This window comes from Leptonychotes weddellii, chromosome 1 (assembly GCF_054177405.1).
Source record: "Leptonychotes weddellii isolate Sample4059 chromosome 1, ASM5417740v2, whole genome shotgun sequence".
In the NCBI taxonomy this organism is placed as follows: domain Eukaryota; kingdom Metazoa; phylum Chordata; class Mammalia; order Carnivora; family Phocidae; genus Leptonychotes; species Leptonychotes weddellii.
Genome location: NC_138369.1, coordinates 8030989 through 8051595, shown reverse-complemented (window position 1 = coordinate 8051595; position 20607 = coordinate 8030989). Strand labels below are relative to the sequence as shown.

Genomic DNA, 20607 nt, shown 5'->3' with positions numbered 1-20607 from the left:
GAGGCATACTAGAATTCATAGAACCAATGCTCATGCCCAGAAACCCCCCAGGCAGGTCCCCAGGGCCACGGGGGCCCATAAGGACACAGGAACTACAGAGACACTTGGGGACATGTGTACCTGCAGCCATCTGGCATGGGCACATACACAGGCCAGATACACCGGCCACAAGAACAGGAGGTCGACTCAAGTTGTACACAGGTGGGGGCTCCCCTGATCTCCTAGAGATTCTTACATGGAGCCCCCTGTTCCCACACACACACCCACACACCAGGTACGCGGGCACACCCAGTGGGAAACGGACACTTGCTGAGCTCCCTCCAGGGATCCACACGCTCCAAACCCCGTAAACTCCCCCAACACACGCATAGTCCCTGCCTGCTGTGGCCACGGTGGCTGGTGGCTGGTGGAGGAGGTCACCTCAGGGCAGACTGCTGAGCCAGGTGGCCTCCCATTGGCCAGGGCTGAGCTGACAGATTTCTCATTCTGTTTATTTATTTATTCCCCATCCCAGGCTGACAGGGGGCCAGAGAAACCTTCCTGCACCCCACTCAAGCCCAGGCTTTAACCCTTGTTGGGCCATGGCCTTGCTCTACATGGCCATGCCCCTCCCCATTCGCTCCCTCACCACAGCCCTGCCTGGCTCTCCCCTCGACAGGTCCACCTTCCCCACACCTTGCCCCCTTCCACAGGTGTCAGCCCAGAAAGCCAAGCTCTAGCTGGCCCAGGCAGGTGGATGGCCCTAGGGCCACCCCCAAAAGGCTACTAGGGTCCAGCCCTACTCTATCCCTAACTCCCTCTAAATGGGAGGAGGGCATGCAAGGAAGAGGATGGGAGGAAATGGTAATTGGGCCTGCGTGGGTGGGCTCACCTCCTGTGCCCTCTCCTCCCCTAACTGAAAAAGAACGTACAACATTCATTCATTCATTCATTCACTGACAATCATTTCAGACTCTTCCTGGCAAGCCAACGAAGTGACTATTGTCCTTTTTACACATGGGCAGCTGAGGCCCAGAGAGGATCTGCCCCTTGCCCCAGGTGGCACAGCCTGGAGGCCGAAGAGCTGCCATTCTGTGCCAGGCCTTTCCCCATCTCCTTCCTTCCAGGATTGGCCTGAAGACGCGCTCCAACGAACTCTTCTGCCTGCAAAGCTTCCCGAGACCACCAGCAGGGGGCAGCAGACTCCAGAACCCTCCCCTCTGTGAGGCAGGGCTGGGAGCTCAGCTCCCCTTGCCTCCCACACCCCTTACTTCTCGGCAGCTGCACCCCACCCCCAGGATGGAACCCCCACTGCCAAAATGCAGGGGCCCCTAAGTAAGGAGCTCTTCTTAAATAGAACCCCCAAGAACTGAGGTCTCCACAACTGCCTCCCTTGCACGTGGTCCCTCTTAATGGCTAGCTCTACTCCTTCTTGCTGCAACACGTTTGTTGGGCGGGCAGCCTCTGCATTCCTGAACTGGGTCAGACTAGAGGAGGATTCCAGGAGCCCAGTCCAGTGGTCAGGCCCCCCCTCCTGTCCCTGCTTCCTCCCCGCAGAGTCCTCTGAATATCCCCTGGAGCCCAGCACAGGATGGGAGAGGCAGTGGGGAAAGCCCCAGTGCCCCAACCGCCTGGTTCCTCTGGGCGTGGGAACTGCCCTCCCCACCCCACCCCCAGCCCCCGGTTTCTGGGGCCCCGGCCAGTGCTGACTCATAGGGGACCCGCGGCTGTGACTCAGCAGTGGCTCTTCTTGAACCTCTCCCTGAGAGATATCCCACCCCGTGTCACCTTCTGTCCCCTTGGGGGTCTCCTTAGAGACCTGGATGTGGGCCAGGTGGCCGTGTGAGCCAGAAGGCCCTGCTCAGCAGTGAGGGCTCAGAGCCCCAGTCCGAAGAGGTCCCCGAGGTTGTGGCCATGGATGCACAGGCCAGGTCAACAGGGTCTTGGGTGGTGGCCGCCTGCGCCCACATGGGTGTGTAGCTCAGCTCGCACACTCAGGAGTCAGCCAAGAGAAAAGCTCCAGAAGGCAAGGCCCAGGCTGTGAGGACACCTTGCTTTGCGCCCCACCAGAGTCTGGACAGGGCCAGCCTGCACGAGGCTGTTCCCTCCAACCGCAAACCAACTTCACCAGCCCTCTTCATAGTCCCCGGAAATGGTGGCACTACCATTCCCGCTGCGGGGGCCGAAACCTTCCTTCACAAAATGCAGCCCATGAACGCCTTCAGCTACTGTCCCTCCTAAATGCATCAGCCTCCGAGCTGCTCTGGGGCCCCCACCAGGTCTGTCCCTGGTCCGGGGCAGCCACTACCTCCCTGCTCTCCTGCCCCAGCCTCGCCCAGTCTGGTCCACCCACCGCAGCCCGAGGGCACCTGGGAACCCCGGAATCGGGTCGTGTCCCTCCTCTGCTCAGAATTCTCCGTGGCTCCCATTTCACTCAGACTGAGCTCCCATCCTCCCCACCGCCCTGCACACTCAATCCTGTCCCGTCTCTGCTGCCCTCACCTCCTCCACTCCTTTCCTTGCTCACTCTGCTCTGAGTACGCGGGTCTCCTCACTGTTCCTCAAACACACCCGGCATAGTCCAGTCTCAGGGCCTTTGCACTGAGAGACTCTCCCCTGAACCCCATACCCACAAGGCTGCCTCCCTCAGGTCTCTGCTCAGATATCACCTCCTCCGTGCCCCCTTCCATTCCTGGTTAAAATCACACCCCCTTGCTTTATCCTGCCTTATTTTTTCCATCACCCTATCACCTTTGACCACACTGTTTTACTGCATATCTCATTTCTTGTCTGTCTCCTGTACTCACGTGTCTGTTCCTTCGGGGCAGGAAGCTTTGTCTTGATCATTGTGGCACCAGAGCAGAGTCTCAGACAATATCTGTTGCATTGACGTATTGATAATTAGCATGTTCCTGGCACGCGGGGGGACAACATAGACATGGCGCCTGCCTGCCCCCGACTGATGGGAGGACAGTCACAGAGCTAGCTGGCTGTAACGAGGAGTTTTTGGTGCTAAGAGCTGGAGGCACACGTGGGTAATAGGGGAGGCCTGGAGGCCAGCCTGCAGGACAGGGTGCAATCAGGGAAGGCTTCTGGGGAAGGTGGGGGTCATGCAGGGCCACGGTGGCCACTGAGGAGTTTAGATTTAAGCAAGACAGGAAGATTTGGAGGGTTTTTATTTTTAGTTTGGTTTCTTGAGGTAGAATTTACAGAGAGTAAAATTCAGCCTTTATACAAACTATGAGCTTTGATAAATAAATATAGCTGTGCAGCCACTGTGTGAATCACGAAAAAGCAGAGTCTTTGGGAGGTTTTAAGCAAGAACATGAGGTCACATGCACCAGCTCACGCGCCCTGCCAAGGGTACAAGATTGGAAGCAGAGGGCCTGTGGGGAGACCAGTGAGGCCGTCCAGGAGAAAACATATTGGACTGGATTAAGGGGGAGTCTGGGGGACAGGTGTGAATGGACAGCTTTGGGAACTGGGGTCGACAGGGCTGAGGGATGGACCAAGTGTGGGGAGTGAGGAACCAAGGAGGAAAGGTGGGGGTCCACTGGGGCAGGGTGAGTCGGAGCTACCTGTGGGGCGCTCCGGAGGAGGTGTTCAGAGAAGGGGTCATCAACATACGGTGACCAAAGCTATGCCTGGAGAGGAGGCATTTGGGAGGCATTTCACAAAGAGGACTGAAGAGGAGGAAGGACACCAGGAGAAAGTAGTGTCCTGAGGCCAAGGCAGAAGGGACCAAGGAGGGGCACCCGGGTGTCTTCATCGGCTAAGCGTCTGCCTTCAGCTCAGGTCATGATCCCAGGGTCCTGGGATCGAGCCCCACGTCGGGCTCCCTGCTCTGCTGGGAGTCTGCTTCTCCCTCTCCCTCTGCCTGCCACTCCCCCTGCTTGTGCTCTCTCTGTCAAATAAATAAATAAAATCTTAAAAAAAAAAAAAAGAAGACACCAAGGTCAAGGTGCTACACAGAGATGGAGGACAGTGATGACTGGGCAACTTGGTGTCAGTGGTGTGATCAGGCAGCTGCTGGAGAAGTCCCCGAGAGGGAAGGAAATGGACAGCCAATTCAGGGCAGCACCCTTCAGCAGAAGGCTCTGGCAAACCACAAATGCGAGCTGCCACACGTGTGATTTTAAAAACTTTTCGTAGCCACATCAAAAAAGAAAAAAAGTAAAGAGGAACAGGTGAAATATATTTAATAATATATTTCATCTCACCCAATAGATCCAAAATAGTATAATTTCAACATGTAATCAAATAAAAAATAATGAGATTGTTTACATTCTTTTTTTTTTTTTTAAGTCATCTCTACAACCAACATGGGGCTCATACAACCCCGAGATCAAGAGTCGGGAGCTCCACCACCTACAGCCAGCCAGGCGCCCCTGTTTACATTCTTTAAGGAAAAAAAAATCCACACTTAAGACACATCTCCATAGCCCCGTGTGACCAGTGCTAACCTCTCTGGAAGACTCAGGTCTAGGCAAGACCCGATTTTGCCCATTTATGACTCACCTCTCTCACATCTCCCTAATCCCAGCCCTATTAGATCCTGTCTTTACTTAAAATGTTGATATTTTGGGGGCGCCTGGCTGGCTCAGTCAGTGGAGCTTCTGACTCCTGATCTCAGGGCTGTGGTTTCGAGCCCCACGTTGGGTGTAGAGATGACTTAAAAATAAAATCTTAAAAAAAATTAAATTTTTGATATTTTCTTCATCGTGGATTTTTCACATTAATTTTGATTTTCAAAAATATTGCACTCAAGGGCCACCTGCTGGCTCAGTTGATAGAGCATGTGACTCCTGATCTTGGGGTGGTGAGTTCAAGCCCCTCATTGGTGGGAGAGGTTACTTAAAAAAAAATACTGCTCTCAAATCTTATTTAGTCTCCCCCACAAAACTTGCACAGAATATTCACAGCAGCGTTATTCATATCAGCCCCAAAGTGCAAACAACCCAAATGTCCACCCACCAATCAACGGATTAAAAAAATGTGATGTATCCCCACCACATAAAAAATCACCAAGTAGTGATACATGTTCTGACATGAAAAAGCCTTGAAAAGTGAGTGAAGCCAGTCCCGAGTGACACTGTAGGAGTCCATTCATACCTAGAGACAGAAAGTTGATTAGGGGGGCCAGGGGCTAGGGAGGGTGGAGGGGAAATGGGGGATGACCGCTGATGGGTACCGGGGTTTCTTTTTAGGGGGATGAAAATGTTTTAAAATTGATTGTAGTGGTGGGTGCACAATTCTGTGAATATACTAAAAACACCAAATTGTATACTTTAAATAGGACAATCGTAGGACATGTGAATTTTATCTCAATAAAGCTGTTATAGGGGCGGCTGGGTGGCTCAGATGGTTGGGCGTCTGCCTTCGGCTTGGGTCATGATCCCCAGGGTCCTGGGATGGAGCACCTCATTGGGCTCCTGGCTCGGCAAGGAGCCTGCTTCTCCCTCTCCTTCTGCTTCTCTCCTTGCTCATGCTTTCTCTCTCTCTATCTGTATCTCTGTGTCTCAAATGAATAAATAAAATCTTAAAAAAAAAAAAAAGCTGTTATAAAAAATGTTCCGGGGCGCCTGGCTGGCTCAGTCAGTAGAGGATGTGACTCTTGATCTTGGGGTTGTACATTCAAGCCCCGCATTAGGTGTAGAGATGACTTAAAAATCTTAAAAAAAGAAAAAGTTTCATCTTGATTACTGAGTGTTTGCGTGACCCTGTGAATTCTGGGACCCAACCCTGCAGAGTGCCTCACTCTCCTTAGCCGGCAGGACCCTACTGCTCCTCCCACACCAAGCTCAAGGACAGCTAAGGTGGGGAGAAGGCCCCACGGTCAGCAAGGAGGGAGGCCTGCGCAGAGAGGTGGTAAAGCCAGGGAGACGTGGCCAGATGTGCCCACAGCACCCCTTTTCCTGCCAGAGGCCATGGGCTTCCCTGAGCTGCAGGTTCCCAAGCAGGCGAGGGCAAGGGGCAGGAATGCTGGCTCTTCCTGGGGTTTCCACAAAGCCTGAGTCCAAGGGCCCCTGCCTGCTGGCCTTACCAGACAGCCTGACTCAGTTTGTCCACTGTGTGCATGTGACCCACTGCTGTCCCCGGAGTGACTCAGGAGGCCTGGAAGCCCCTTGGGGCCGGGGGGACACACCCAGCTGCCCACGGTGACTTCTCCACAGACACGGTGGAAACAGGCTGTGGCCTCCCGGGCCAGGCAGGGCTCCTGGGGGTAGCCCATCAGGGTCTTGGCCCCACATCCCAACCTCCAGAGGGCCTAAAGGACCGGAGGAGGGGGTGGGGAACTCTTCTCAAAGGGCCTTTGTAGGAGCGGCTGGGGGGGCTGCCGGGGGACCCCGCCCTGCGTGACTCACGCCTCATTGCTGGGCAGTGACTCACGCCCAGGCCCCCCTCTGGCCCGCCTGCAGCAGGTGCTGCCAGCTCCGGCCTCAGGATGGGGGCCTTTGCGGCCGCGTTCATGCCATCCTACCCCGGGCCTGGGACCCACACCCATCTCCATGGGCACCTGCCCTGCGCTGACCTCCTTGCCCTACCAAGAGGGCTCAAACCACTGAGAAAACTTCCTACACTCCCTCCCCTCCTTGGTAGGGGGCAGACCTCCGGTACTGAGATGTGCCAGCCGTTGTCTTACTACCGAGTCATGGACCCTCGAGCCACTCGAGAGGTAGGGAATTCTTGCCACCTCCGTTTAAGACGGGGAAACTGAGGCTCCGTGAGATTATGGAGTTTGCCCAAAGACACAGGAGATCAAACCGAGTCGGGGCACACCACAACTGCTGCCCTGGAGTGTGACAGGGGAATAATAGCTGCCTCGTGCACCAGTGGAGGGTTACCGCATCCTGCAATGTCGCCTCCATTTTACCGGCGAGCAAACTGAGGCAACGAACGCACAAGTCACAGACCGAGAGTGAGAGGCTGGGTCAGGATTCGAACGGAACCCGAGAGCTGGGGCCTGGCTCCGCCGCTTCCCCATGGGTCTCGGGCACCCACTTGGGGGCTGGGACGCCCCCGCCGCCGGGCCCCTCCAGCCGCGGGGACCGGCAGAGGCCGGGCCGCCCGCCAGGCTGCCGGGCGCGTTGCCCGGCCGCATCACGCCGCTGTGAGTCACCGCGCGCGCCGGCCCCGCCCCCCCGCGCTAACAAACAGCGCGTTGCCGGGCAACCGCCGCCGGGGGCCCGCCCCGTCCGCCCGCGAGAACCCGGTTCGAGCCTCCTGCCGGGTGGAAGCTGCGCGCGGCTCCGGGACCTGTGGCCTTACCGAGATTAAGGACTCCGATCGGGCCTGCAGTCCTGGTGGGCGCAGACATGAGGGCTCAGGAGACCGCTGTGGTTCAGTGGGGGTCGGGGGACAGAGGGTGTGTCGCCGCAAGCCAGACGCTCCTTTGGTTCTCCGGAGGCGGTGCCGAGGTCAGGGGATGGCACCGTGCACTCGCCGTGGGGTGAGAAGAGCCCTGAGGAGCTGGGCCGGAGCTGTGACCAAGGGGTCGAAACCATTTTTGTAGAGGGACTTAGGGTGCCTGCCTGCGGTTGGGGGATCAGGAGGGCTGTAGTGGGATAATGTGGCTTCTCCTCCTCCTCCCCGCCCCTCCCCCCCCGGCCGTAAAGGGGCTAACATTTAATACCTTCTGTGTTCCAAGCTGGTCTACACACGTGTGTACCTACGTATATTAACTAACTTAATGTTCACAATAGCCCTCTGACAGTTCACAGGTATTATTCCCGCTTTACAGAGGGGGAAACTGAGGCACAGAGGCACAATTCTTTGCCAGAGGATGCAGAGCTCCGAGTTTGAATCCAAGCGGGTGGCGTGGGCTCCCATGGCTCTCTCGGCCAGGTGCGTGCGCCATCGTGGCCGTGGTCCTATCTGGGGGAGTCTGGAGCATGGGTATGAGCGCCAAGCCCACCTCGGAGTTTAGGTGGGACGTGCAAGTGTGTGGTGGGGGCTGTCGACAAGACAGTTGAAGGCCTTGCCCTCCAGAAGCTGTACCAGGCTCTCTCCCAGACTGCCAGGCTATTTGAGGGCAGGGAGAAAGTTTCCAGAAGCCAGTTATCACTCCGCTCTGGCTCCCCAGGACCCCATCAAGCTGCCCACAGGACCCCGAAAGGGTGGGGAAAAGAGCAGGTACCAGCACCAGAGCAGGGGCGCGGCATGTGTGCCTCTCCCGCCCCCCTCACCTCCACTGGGAAGTGACCATCTGCCCTGAAAGGGATCACCTCTGCATCATTTAAGATAAATATTTTACTCAAAGGATTGAATAAATCGCTCAAATGGTTAAGTGCGGAGACAAAAGAGTACAGGGTTCCTGGAGAGTCTAAAGTCAGAGTGTCATGGTGGGAGGTAAGAAAGGCTTCCTGGAAGAAGTAATGCCCTAGGCTCTGCAGGATGCTCCTGAGTGGGCAGGTGAGTGTGACCGGCTGGGGAGAAGTGGGGATCTGACAAGCAGGGCCTGTGGTCAGAAGAGGTGGGGACCAGGGAGAAAGTTTTTGCAGGGGATGGTAGAGGGAAGATGTGATTTGATTGTCTCTGGAGAAGGGGTGGAAGGGGTAAGGGAAGAAGCAAAGGAGACGGGGGAGGTGTCTCTTGGGAGTGTTTTCAGGCCAGAGATGATGGTTGCCAGATTTAGCAAATAAAAACACAGGAGACCCAGTTGAATTTGATTTTCGGATGTAGAACAAGTAAATTATTTTTTAAGTATAAATATGTCCCAAGTATTGCATGGGACATAACATACGAAAAAAATGATTCCTTGTTTATCTGAAAATCAAATGTAACTGGGTGTCTTGTGTTTTATCTGGCAAGAATACTCGAAGGTCTCAAGCCCCCTACTCCCTGCCTCCCCAGGGATGGGGAAAAGAGAAGAGCTAATAATATTGAGCAAAAGCACTTCAAGGTGAACACTATTGTCCCATTTTACAGATGGGTAAACTGAGGCCCAGAGAGCTTTTGGTAAGTCGTCTATATAGTTGTGAGTGACCCCCCCGCCTGGAAACCAGGCGTGTGGTTGCAGTCCACCAGCAGGTTAGAGCTGGCACACCCCCTCCTCCACGGGGTTGGGGTACGGGGCCTGGGCACGAAGGTTCCCTCGGTTTCTGGTGGCCCGAAGGCCCCCTCCCGCAGCCCGGGATCTGTGCCACCCCCCCCCCCCTTGCGCCTCTCCTCCCAGGACACCGAGGCAGTGGGAGGGACGGGAGGCGGCCTCAGGGGGGGCTCCTCTCCCCGGCTGCGGCTCGGCCTCGCCCTCCTCCAGGCCGGGAGGAGCCGCCGTCTGCGCCCGCCGGCAGGGGGAGGGGGAGGGTTATTTTTACCTCCCTCCAGGCAGCCGGGGCGACAGGAAGTGAGCGCGCGGCCCGCCAGATGTGGGGAGCCAGGCAGCTGGGAGCAGCCACAGCTGGACTGGCGGCCGGCCGGGGTCGGGGCGGGGGGCGTGGGGAGGCGGGGTGTGCGGAAGGCGGATCCCAGGCCTCGGGTCCCCCCTTTGTTCCCCGCCGCCCTAGCCTCGCGTCCGAGGTCCCCCCCTTCACCCGCATCCCCCCGCTCCTCCCGGTGGTGGCTTCGCTGTCCCCCATCTGTGCGCCGGTGCCCTCGCTGCTCACGGGCTCTCGGGTCCCGGGCAGGAGGGGGGCGGGGACCCTGCTCCCCGCCGTGGGGACCCCCGGGTCCCAGCGGAGTGAGGGGTGGGAGGGGGAGACGGCCCTTCGTCGGCCCCGCCTGCCACCGCCATTGTTTACCCGTCGGCTGCCTCCTAGGAAACTTAACCCGCCCGCGGTAATTTTATTTGGGAACTTCGGCCAGTTGCCATAGCAACCCCCAGTGACGTCAGAGGGGCTGGGGCCCGAAATCCCCGGGAAAGGGGGGGGGATGGGATGACGGGGGAGACCCCCAGGAGGGCCCCTCCTTAACCCTGCTCCTGCCAGGCCCCAGGCAGAGGGGAGAAGGCAGCCAGATGTGACAACTCTTGGGCGCCCCCATTCTGGCGCGGTGCCAAGTGAGGGTGGCAGGCCAGGCCCTGATGTCATCCGGTGCTGGGTGGGTGGTGAGTCAGTCCTCGGATGGGGGCTGGGCCGGGCCTGGGGGCTATTCCCGTCTGACTCACCCCTCCAGTGCCCCGGAGCAACACCCAGACCCTGCCCTAGGGATTTCAGGCGCCAGGCTGGGGGTGGTCCCCACAGGTCCCTGGGGGCTTCTCCTTCTCTGAGCTCTAGGTGGGTAGGCAAGGGCTTTCCTGGTGCTCCCCCACGGGTCTAGGGTGGGCTGAATGGAAGGGTTAGCGGCAGTGAATTGGGGCCACCTCATAATGTCCTTCTCTGGATGTGGGGAATGGCAGGAGCCCCAGTGAGGGGGCAGGTGGTGGGATCCCTGCTCACTCCGTAACACCGCCTGTCACCAGGGCGATGGGAGGCCAGGGCCCAGACTGGCAAGGAGGAGCGCGCGCGCCAGTGGGGCTGGGCTGGGAGGAGCCACCCTAACCACAGTGACGTGGGACTTCCTCGGCAGGGCCTGTTTGATGTCTCTGTGTGCAGCGTTGCCATGGGGCCCGGCAGGCAGCCCTGCGTGTGAGCTGGGGTGACCTACCGGGCGGCTGGGTCTGCCAGGGTCCTTTGACCCAGCGCCCCCATCCCAGGCCTTCATGACTGCGAAGACCTGGTACACCTCTGCGCACATGCTTATCCAACTTTGACCCACCCCAGGCCCTGGGCCAGGACATTTATTCTCATCTCCTCTCAGAGCTTTGTGACAACTGCAAACTGCACATTTTCGAGATAAAGAAACTGAGGTTCAGAGAAGTGTGATCGTTTGGCCAAAGATAGTCAGCTAGAAAGTCGGGGAGCAAGCATTTGAAACTCAGATCTTCTCCCACTCTGCTCCGCTCCTCCCTCCGTCACGCTGGTCTCCTCATTGTTTCTCAAATCCGCCAGGCATGTTCCTGCCTCGCACAGGCTGTTCCCTCCACCTTGGACTTTTCCTCCAGATGTCTGCATGGCTCCTCCTTCACCTCCTACCAGTCTTTGTTCAAATGTCACCTCCTCCTCATTTTTTTTTTTAAAGATTTTATTTATTTATTTGACAGAGACAGACCCAGAGAGAGAGGGAACACAAGCAGGGGAAGTGGGAGAGGGAGAAGCAGGCTTCCTGCCGAGCAGGGAGCCCAATGTGGGACTCGACCCCAGGACCCTGGGGTCATGACCTGAGCTAAAGGCAGACGCTTAGCGACTGAGCCAGCCAGGTGCCCCTCACCTCCTCCTCATGCAGCCTTTCCTGACCTGGCCCCCACCAGCTCCATCCTCATCTCCTTTGCCGCCTTCTGTTCTCCCTTAACACCTAGCACCCAACACACAGTATATCTTTATACTCATCTCTCTGTTTTTGTTTGTGTTTATTTCCCCTACAGATGTCAGCCCCATAAGGGCAAAGATTTTTTTCTGGCTTGTTCTCTGCTGTGTCCCCAGTGCCCAGAACAGTGCCTCGCACACAGCAGGCACTCAATGAATGTTTGAAGAATAAACAAATGGGCGTGTGTGATCCCTGTGCCGCTTGACCACTTAACCTGGCCTCACCCTGGCCCTGTACCCCTACCCCTCCCTGTCATGACAAAGGATCCGCTGGCCAGTTTGGAGAGCTCCTATCCCTGTGGGCTGCTACCCCTGGGTAAATTGGTCAGCCCAGGACCAGGGCATGTGGGGTAAACGTCGGGGGATCCAGAGGGAGGGCTGGTGGCACTGGGAGGTCCCTCCAAGCTTGTGCTGAAGGATGCTTAGTGAGCTGGGGTGGTTTGAGCCACGTGCAGGTAATGGCGTTTCCAGGGCCGTGGCACAGGTATCCCTGGAGGACAGCGTGGAGGAGGCATTTCTCCTAAGTGTGTGCCCAACCGGATTACTGACAGGAGAGGGATGGTTCTGGATGGGAGGTCTTGTTCTGGGGTCTGAAGGAAGCATTCTGGAGGGGCAGCGTGGAGGGGATGCCCTGTAGTAATTTGGTCGCTTTCTATTTCTGCAATGACAAGCCTGTGTGTGTGTGAGACCCTAGACCCTGAGAACTCCATTCTCCTGTTTGTAGCTGCTCAGGAGGCCATGTGGCAAGTGCCCCACCCTTCTCTGGGCCCCGCCTTGAGTTGGGGAATTCTGTGCCACCCCAAATCTTCCCCCAGGGCCCCACAGGCTGCTCTGCCCCCTCCTGCCCCAACCTGCCAGATCCTGCAGCTTGGGCCAGCCTGCCCCTTGGGCCCCACGGAGAAGAAAGACCCAGGAACCCCCCAGGCTGGGTCCCATGGGATGGTAGCTAGGTGTGGCTTTCACCCGCCTCTCCCCATCCTACTAAGATCCAAGGTGGGGAGCCTGCTGAGCTGAACCAAGGAAATGAAGGACTCTGGAGGAATTCTGGGGTGCGAGGTGACCCAGAGGCATCCAACCAGCCCCTCTGGTCCCCTGCCTGGGCCTGCTGCTGGGTTCCCCACTCCCCAGCATTACTCTTACTGCCCAGGAGGAGGGTGGTGAAGAATCTGACCCCCGGCCCCAATTATATGACTTCAGAAATGTCGGGAGTGGGTGGAGAAAAACAGTCCCCCAAAGCAATGCCCACACAGGTCTGAGAAGGGTCCTTTGGCTTCAGAACCCCACCCGCTGTGGTGGTGGTGGTCTGGTGGCCAGCAGCTCCTGTCCCATCTTGTAGAGGGCAAAGTGGCAGTCAGGCATGCCCAAGGAGGCTGTCTTGGCGGCAGAGGGCACCCCGCCCCTCCTTTGCTTAGTTTTGTTCCTGGCCCCCCACCTGGGCACGAGGCCAGGCCCCAAGGCAGGGCCCCGTCCCGGGGAACAATGCAGCCGTGTTTCTCCGGGTGGAGGGGAGGTCGGTGGAGGATGTGGTGGGACAGACGCAGGCAGGGAGGGAGGGAGGGATCCAGGGACGGACTCTATCCCAGGGATACTCCAGGAGCTGGGGAGTTTCCCAGAGCCCCTGGGTAGGGCGGGGGGGGGGGGGGGCCGCGATGCTGGGAAGCCAAAGTGGGGAGGGAACCTTGATCCAGGACTGGGGGCAGAGTCTTGAACAGCAGCAGGAGAGGGTTGGGTGGGATAAAAGGAGGGACTTCCTGGGTTTGAAGAAGACACTGTGGAAGAACTGGAAGTGGGTATTGGTGTTTGGCAGGAACCCAGAATACCCAGGCCCTTTGGCAGGAACCCAGGATACCCAGGCCCATTGGCAGGAACCCAGGATACCCAGGCCCATTGGCAGGAACCCAGGATACCCAGGCCCATGCCCTCCCAGGGAAGGTACACAGTAGCGGTATGGCCTCCATCCTCTGCCGCCGCGCCTCCCACCCCACATCTCCCTTGCCCCCGCCCACGGCCTCCCGGGTTTCTCTTCCTGCGCAGGGGCAGGACTTTGCCAAGAGGGCTTTGGGGGTGCAAGGGGGATTAGGACCCCTGCTTCTGTCCTCCCTCCCCGCGGGGAGAGCCTTCGCTTAAAATCTGGGGCTGCTTCCAGAGTCCAGGGCCGGGAGGGGGAAGCTGGGCTGGGTTTGGGGCCCCAGGTAGAGTCGGGACAAGGAGGGAGAAAGTTGGGGCTGAGTTGGGGGACCGGAGAGAGAAAGTGGGGGCGGACCGGCTCCGGGGGCACATGACGGCGGCGCCCGCCCCGCCCCGCGCCCGCCCCCTGTCCGGCCGGGGGGAGGAGACGGGAAGGTTTTAAAAGCGATTCGGCCCCGCGGCGGGCCGGCCAGTGAGTGGGATGGAGCGCGGCCGGCGACCGACCCCGGCCCGTCTCGGGCCCGCCGCCCGCCCACGACTCTGCCGCCGGGCCCCGGGCGGCGGCCGGAGCCCCGAGTGCCGGCTCCCCTCCCCCGCGGGTGAGTCGGGGAGGGAACCGGGAGGGAGGCGGCGGCGCCGCGGCGGCGGCGGCAACTTTTCCGCGCCGGACTCGTGGGCGGAGTGGGGGGTGCGCCCGGCGGGTCCCCAGCCCTTCGCGAGGGGGAGGGCGCCGCCCCGCCGCCGGTGGCTGGTGGGGGGGGGCAGCGGGGATCGTGCATCTGGCGGCGGCGGCGGCGGCGGCAGAGTCCCGGGGCGCCCCCTACGGAGCGGGGGAAGGGCGGCCCAACCTTTACCCGCTCCCCGGGAACCCACTGGGGACCCCTAGCCACTCCCCCCCACCGGAGACCCATGAGACCCATGAGAGCGTGGTGGGGAGGGCGGGTCCCACAGAGACTGGGGCAGGTCAAGGTGGGCACGGAGTCCGCGGCAGGGTGGGAAGGGGGAGGGCATATGCCCGGCTTGGGGTTAGGAGGGATGGAGGGATATACGGTGCCTGGACTCCTGGACTACCTATCTGGCCTTTGGTGGGGATGGGGCAGAGAAGTGGGTGGGGGTCTCCCAGAGTTCCATGGATGGCGGGTGACAGTGGTTCAAGTTCTCAACGTATCAGCCAATGAGTGGAGGGGAGGCCTGCCATTGAGGAGATGGGGTGGGGGCCCAGCATTGTAGCCCCAGCTTGGTGGAGACTGGGGGACCCCTCTCCTCCCTCCTGGCCCCTCCTGGCCCAGAAGAGAAGAGCTCATTCAGGGTCCCTTAGGAAGGGGGCCCAGGGTTTGGGAGACTCCTGGAGGGCTGACGCCCAGCCCCCTGTCGCCGCAGTCCTCATGCCCTTGGGCTGTGGGAGGGTGAAAGGGCCCAGACTAAAACCTGAACCTTGCATTCTAGCCCCACACTGACCTCTGACCCCAGCACTGGACTTGACTGCCGCCAAAGCCCCCAGCCCTACACTGACTTGCCTATCTAGCCCAGCCAGGCCCCGCCAGACCCCGTGTCCTCCTGAATGCCTTGAAGGTGCAGTGGGCTCTCTGTCACCTGCCCCCTCCCTGCCTCGGCCCTAACCCGCTGCCCGCTTATGATGACGGGTGGTGGATGAGGGTAAGGCTGAGGGGGGGGCGGTGTGGGACCCCTGGCATGAAGGGTGTCCTCTGGCAGCCCTGCCCATGCCAGCCGGAGCTGGAGGGCAGTACCCAACAGGTGCCCCGGCTCAGAGGCGAGGTGATGTGGGACACACCCTGTCCGCTCGCCCACGCACCCTGCCCGGGCCAGCCCGTGCGCATGTGTTCACATGCCGCCGTCCTGGGAAGGCACGGGCCCTGGGGCCGGGTGCCAGCTCTGTCCCAGCTCCCAGAAGGGCGCCCATTGGCCTCTGCCCTTGCAGGATGTCCTCTGGGAGTTCCTTCAAGACCCCAACTGGCAGGCCTCGTCTGTGGGCCTAAGAGAGGGCCCGAAAATAGCTGCGGGCCTGGCCCAGGGCTGGCACGCGGAGCACATGCGTGACAGGGCGTGTCCCGGGGGGGTCGGGCCTGTCTGTGCTGGCCCGGCCTCCAAGTCTCCGCAGACCCTTGCTCACTGGAGAGCCACAGCGGAGGCGGATGCTCCAGGGTCCTCCCGGGGACCCCTGTATCCACCCCTGCCTGTTGTAAGTGGAGGCCAGATGTTCCGTGGAAGCCGCAGCTGCTGGGCAGATCCCTGTCTCATCTGCAGTCCCAGGGTGACTGGCCCTATGCTCAGGGTGGGTAGAATGGGGTGACCGGCTTGCTGTGGGCTCAGGTGGCACTTTGAGATACCTTAAGGCATTTTTCAGAGTGTGCCCTTCGCCTTGGGAAGCTGAGTGGAGGGGGGGTCTGTTTGCGGTGAAGAAAACCACCGGGAACCCGGGGTGGGGGGCACCTTTCCCGCCCCTCACTGGGCTGGCTGGCCAGCCCCTTCCTATTTGGATACACTTTCTGCCAGGAGCAGTCCTGGCTTTTCCTTAGATTTACTGCCTGACCTTGGGCCTGGCTCTGAATTCCTGCGGGCCTCAGTTTCTCCATCTGTAAATGGGGAGCGTCGGAAAGCAAGCGGAGAGAAGCGCACTTCCCCTTCCTGTGGCAGATCCCTTGTGGGGCGCTCTGGCCACCTTCCCTCCTGCCTTCGGGTGTCCTGGGTGGACAAGGAGGTGTGTGTGGAGAAGGCTGGTCACCTGGGAAGGACGTACACGGAGGGCAGTGGACGTGGGCATGTGGGAATCCTTGGGCAGAGAAGGACGCCGCCATGCTGGGCACGGCTGAGTCATGCTCCAGCGGCGCCTTGCCCCAGGGTGCTGGAGCTGGCGCCACCCTGGGTGTGGTCACTGAGCTGTGGCCCTGGGCAGAGCAGGCCTGGGTGGTCTGGGATGGGGGGCCTGGCTTGAGCCGCCAGGAAGCTGACTGCTGAGCCTCTAAGACCCTTGGCCTTCCCCTGGCCTGGGTCTGGCATCACCATCCAGGACTGTGGTCACCCACACCCTTAGAATGCCTTGGGGATCCTGGGGGCCCTAAGCCTTGGGCCTGGGAATTTTGGGGGTGTTGAGGAAGGAGGACATGACCCAGAAGCCAGTGATTTGCCTTGAGGCCAGGGGCCCCCAAAAACACAGGCCAGGACCAGGACGTGGACCTGTGAGGGCAAGGCAAGGGATGAACATGGCAGAAGGGTGTGCCCCTCAGTTAAGGGCTCTCAGTGTGGACGTTAGGGGGCCCCTGGGAATTCTGTGACTGACCCTAGGGGGATTAAAGTTTAAGGCAGGGGTTGGAGTTTGGTGTGGCGTGGCTGGGCGCAATGGGGGCTGGGATATGACTTGCATGGTTCCCCTATTTATAACAAGTGATTCAGTCCTCACTTACTCACCCCTTCCTGGGCCTGGCCCCTCCCCCCAGCCCTGGGTGGGCAGCGGGGGCCCACCCACTTGCCACTGTCCTGCCCTCTTCCACCCAGGTGCCAGCCTCTGAGGGCTGCCCATCGGGCCGGTTGTTATGGTCGCTGTGCTGGGCCTGGGGTAATGGATGGGGGGCTGGTGGTCAGGAGGCACTTGGCTGGGCAGCCCAGGTTGGCGGCTGGCTCTGGGCCCGGCCCAGGGAGCCTCTGCGGAGAGTCTAGGCCCATTAGGCAAAGCGTTAGTGACAGGCTGGGAGGGCGGGCGGTGGCGGGCAGGGCGGGGCCTGTAGCCCTTGGTATTTTCCGATCCCAGCTGCTCCGAGAGGGTGGAAAGTATTTGGGGACCAGGCTTGGGGGCGGTGGTGGTGGCGCCCCCGGCGGAAGCTGCCCCTGATTCATTCTTGGAGCATGGGGTTGGGGGGGCAGCAGTACGCCTGCCTGCTTCCGTCTCATGCCTCCACGCCCTGTCTGCCGAGCGTACTCCAGCGTACATGGACACACGCACACACGCACACACACATACATGCACAATACATACATGCACACATACGTACACGCACACATACATGCATCAGCGTGGCTCGGGGCCTGCTTTGCTCCCTCGGCCCAGGGGCCCATCTTCTCCCCAGGCTTCCAGCTGCCAAGAACTTGGCCTTCCCTGGACACCACCTCTTGTGAGCCCGAGAGGCACACCATTGGTAACGGGGGCCCTGGCTCCTGGGTACCTGCGTGGCAGTGCCCCATCCATGAGAGACCCAGGCCTTTTGTGCCTTTAGGGATGGGGAGTGGCCTTGGCCCCGGCCCGGGGCTCTGTGCAGGGGAAACCCCACAGGAAACGGGCCTGGCCAAATGGCCGCCCTTCCCGTTCTCGTCCCTGGGACACGAATGTGCTGTCTCACTTCCGGAGGCGGCCCAGGGAGGCCGGCCGCCCTGCAGGGCCTTGTCTGCTCCCGGTTGGTGCCCCCAGACCCTGAGGGGACAGGGTTGGGCTGGGGCCTGCTGGGAAAGCGGGTGGCCAGTGTGTGTGTGTGCATGTATGGGACGGGTCGGGGAACAGAGCAGGACATCTCTCTCCACCTGTCTCCCAGTGGTGGGTGCCACCGGCTCTGGGCACCGGGGTCCCGCCAGTGTTTGGAGTCCTCATTTCTACCATCTCTTCTGTTTCTGCCTGATGACGACAGCCCAGCCCCGTCTTAATTACACGTATCACTTCTGAGATCCTTACCGCGACATCCCTGCTTTGCAGATGGGGAAAGGGAGGCCCAGAGAGGTTGAGTGACTTTCTAGGAGTCACCCAGCTAGGAAGCTACAGAGCCAGGGTTCAGATCTGCCCAAATGGGCTTCAGAGTTGGGGTGTCCTAGCCACAGGGCTCTTGCCATTAAGGAGATCTCCATTTACTGAACATAGGGCGGCTTCATGGGCTTGTGACCATGCAGCTCACAGCGTCTCTCTTGCTTAGAATGGCCTGAAGCCTGGATTAAGGTTCTGCTGTCAGCGTCTTGACATTCTTAACTTGTGAAGAAGGGGTCCCACAATTTCATTTTGCACTGATTCCCGAAAGTTCTGGAAGGCGGTCCTGGTGCTGGGCACTTGCTGAAATGACATACGCACTCTCGGTGAAACTTCCCTGTGCTATTCAGTTGAGGCCCTTGGCTCTGTTTTACAGATGGGGAAACTGAGGCTTGGAGGGCATTTGGAAAACTGCTGAGTGGGGATTTGCACCTTGAGCCTGGGTCTGGTGCTCTTGGGGATGTGTGTGCCCGAGGGGAGAGCTGGACACCCACTGCAGGCATCTGCTCTGCTGGGGTGCAGGCTGAGGCCTGGCTACTGAGGAGACAGGGCCATGGGGGGAGGCCCTGGTGGTTTCCTCCTGCCCTTCAGGCTTCTAGGAAGTGGCGCCAGCTGGGGTGAGATCACTTCCTCACCCGCCTGCCCGCCACCCCCTCGACTTCCTCTCCTCATGGCCCCATTTAGCCCGCCCAGGGCTCACTGGTGGGGAGGGGCGGGAAAAGCGGGGGGAACCTGGCTCTGGGAGTCCCTGCAGCCTCCTTGGCCCAGAGGGATTTGGGCATCTCTGCCTCTGGGACTGAGGGCAGGGCTGCGGTGGGGGCGTGCAGCCCGATGGTACAGCATTCTCTTCGGCGGCTGCTGCGTGCGGGGAGGAGGGCTTCCCTCCGTGGGCAGCAGCAGGCGGGGGGACCCGCAGGACAGACATCTTCAAATCTCATTACCTCCTTTGCTCTCTCTCCGCCCCCCAGGTGCCAGCCGCTGGCCCCACCCGGTGCCCCCCCACCCCTGTGCCATGGCCGGCTGGGGTTCCTGGGGATGGGATTTGCTGCCTGTCACAAATCACATTGCCAGGGATTTCCAACCGACCCTGAGCCCTGCCTCTGGGGCTTCCACCACCGCCACCACCGCTGAGGACACTGCCCGAGGATGGGGGTGGGGGTGGGTGGCACAGAGGCCCCGGCTGTCTGCGTCCGGCCTGGGGAGCAGGGCTTAGCTGCTTGTGAGCAGAGTCCACACCAAGTCGTGTTCACAGTGGCTAAGTTCCGCCCCCCGGGACCCCGCCTCCTCCGGCTCTGCGGCTGTGCCTGCCTGTCCCACTGTCGGGGCCTCCCTGGGCTCTGCCTCCCGTGCCTACTGAGCTGAAACACAGTTGATTTGTGCAGACTGGCTCAGTTCAGCAGGAACAGGAGTCGAGCCCCCTCGGAGCCTGTGGCGCCTGCCTTCCTTGGGTGGGCTGATGCCTGGGGGGTGGGGGGGGAAGACCCAGACCTGTGTCTGGAGGAGGGACTTGGGGAGGGATGTAGCCTGGAATGGGGTAGGTGGACCCAGCTGTCTGCTGCAGGCCCCCTCCCCCAGCAATGTACTTGGGGAGGGCCTCCCCCAGCACAGTCCTACCCATAGCTGGGCTGTACTCCTGGGGAGAACGGGCAGGTGGGTGGTTGCCCTTCCATGAAAAAGGGAAAAGCTGTGTCTGCAGCCCCCCACCCCCCCCCAACCCTCCCAGCCTGGATCCTTTCTCTCCCAAGCCTGGTGGGGCATGGGCCAGGCCTGTACCTTCCCAGCAGCCAGTTACTCAAGAGGAAGCTGCCTTGGGTCCCCAGACCGTTAAATGCCAACTCCAGCTTCCGGAACCAGGCTGGCCTGACCTGAGTGTGCCTGGCCCCTTCTCACTGAGCCCTGCAGCTTCCTAACTCGGGGGGAGGAGCCCTGACACCCTCCTGGCACACGGGGCGGGGAGCAAGGTCCCTGTGAGTCCAGAAAGGACACAAACGGGCCTTTTCAGTCCTCAGGTGGTGCCAGGCTGTCCAAGAGTTGAGACTGTCCAGTATCAGATGGGATGGGGCTCTTTTTGGAGTGGGACTGGGGAAACAGGGAGCAGCCCCCTAGGGCGTCAGGGCTGGCCCAGCATTCCTGTCCCACCTGGGGTAGCGGCCGCCATGAGCTTGGGGCAGGGGTCTGTGTTGTGTGTGGCTCCTGTCGTCCAATTAAAATAAAAGCTGCCCCCTGCCTCATTCCTGAAGGTCTGATAGTTTGTGAGTTTGTGGTTTACTCCTTCCTCCCATCCCTGCAGTTTTGGCCTTTTGGGTGGGGAGGGTTGATGGCCCTGAATTTACTGTTCCCGCACCCTGAGCTCCTGACCTCACAGGATCTTCATCTCTGTCCCACCTGTTCTGAGGAAAGCCACAATTTAGTCACATGGGCAGAGAAGGCTGGAAGGGTGACCTTGAGGGGTGTCCTGGGATTAGGGGGTGACCCTGAAGGAAACCCTGACTTTCAGGGCTGATGCACTGACAAGAGAGCACTGTTCTGGGAAGGACCTAGATGGGGTCATCATGAGGAATGCCCCAAGCCCAGGACATTGACCCGAGTGTTCCTGGCCCCAATGGGGGGGTGGCGTCAAACCCAACCTCTGGT

The 20607-nt window shown here is 59.9% G+C and overlaps 1 long non-coding RNA gene across 1 annotated transcript; it reads left to right on the top strand.

The window, feature by feature from the left end:
• The first annotated feature begins 13663 nt into the window (after positions 1–13663).
• Positions 13664–20204, top strand: LOC145720476 (uncharacterized). The gene is made up of 2 exons (XR_014143406.1): positions 13664–13828; positions 14676–20204. It is a non-coding gene; the product is annotated as an uncharacterized LOC145720476 (long non-coding RNA).
• The last annotated feature ends 403 nt before the right edge of the window (positions 20205–20607 follow it).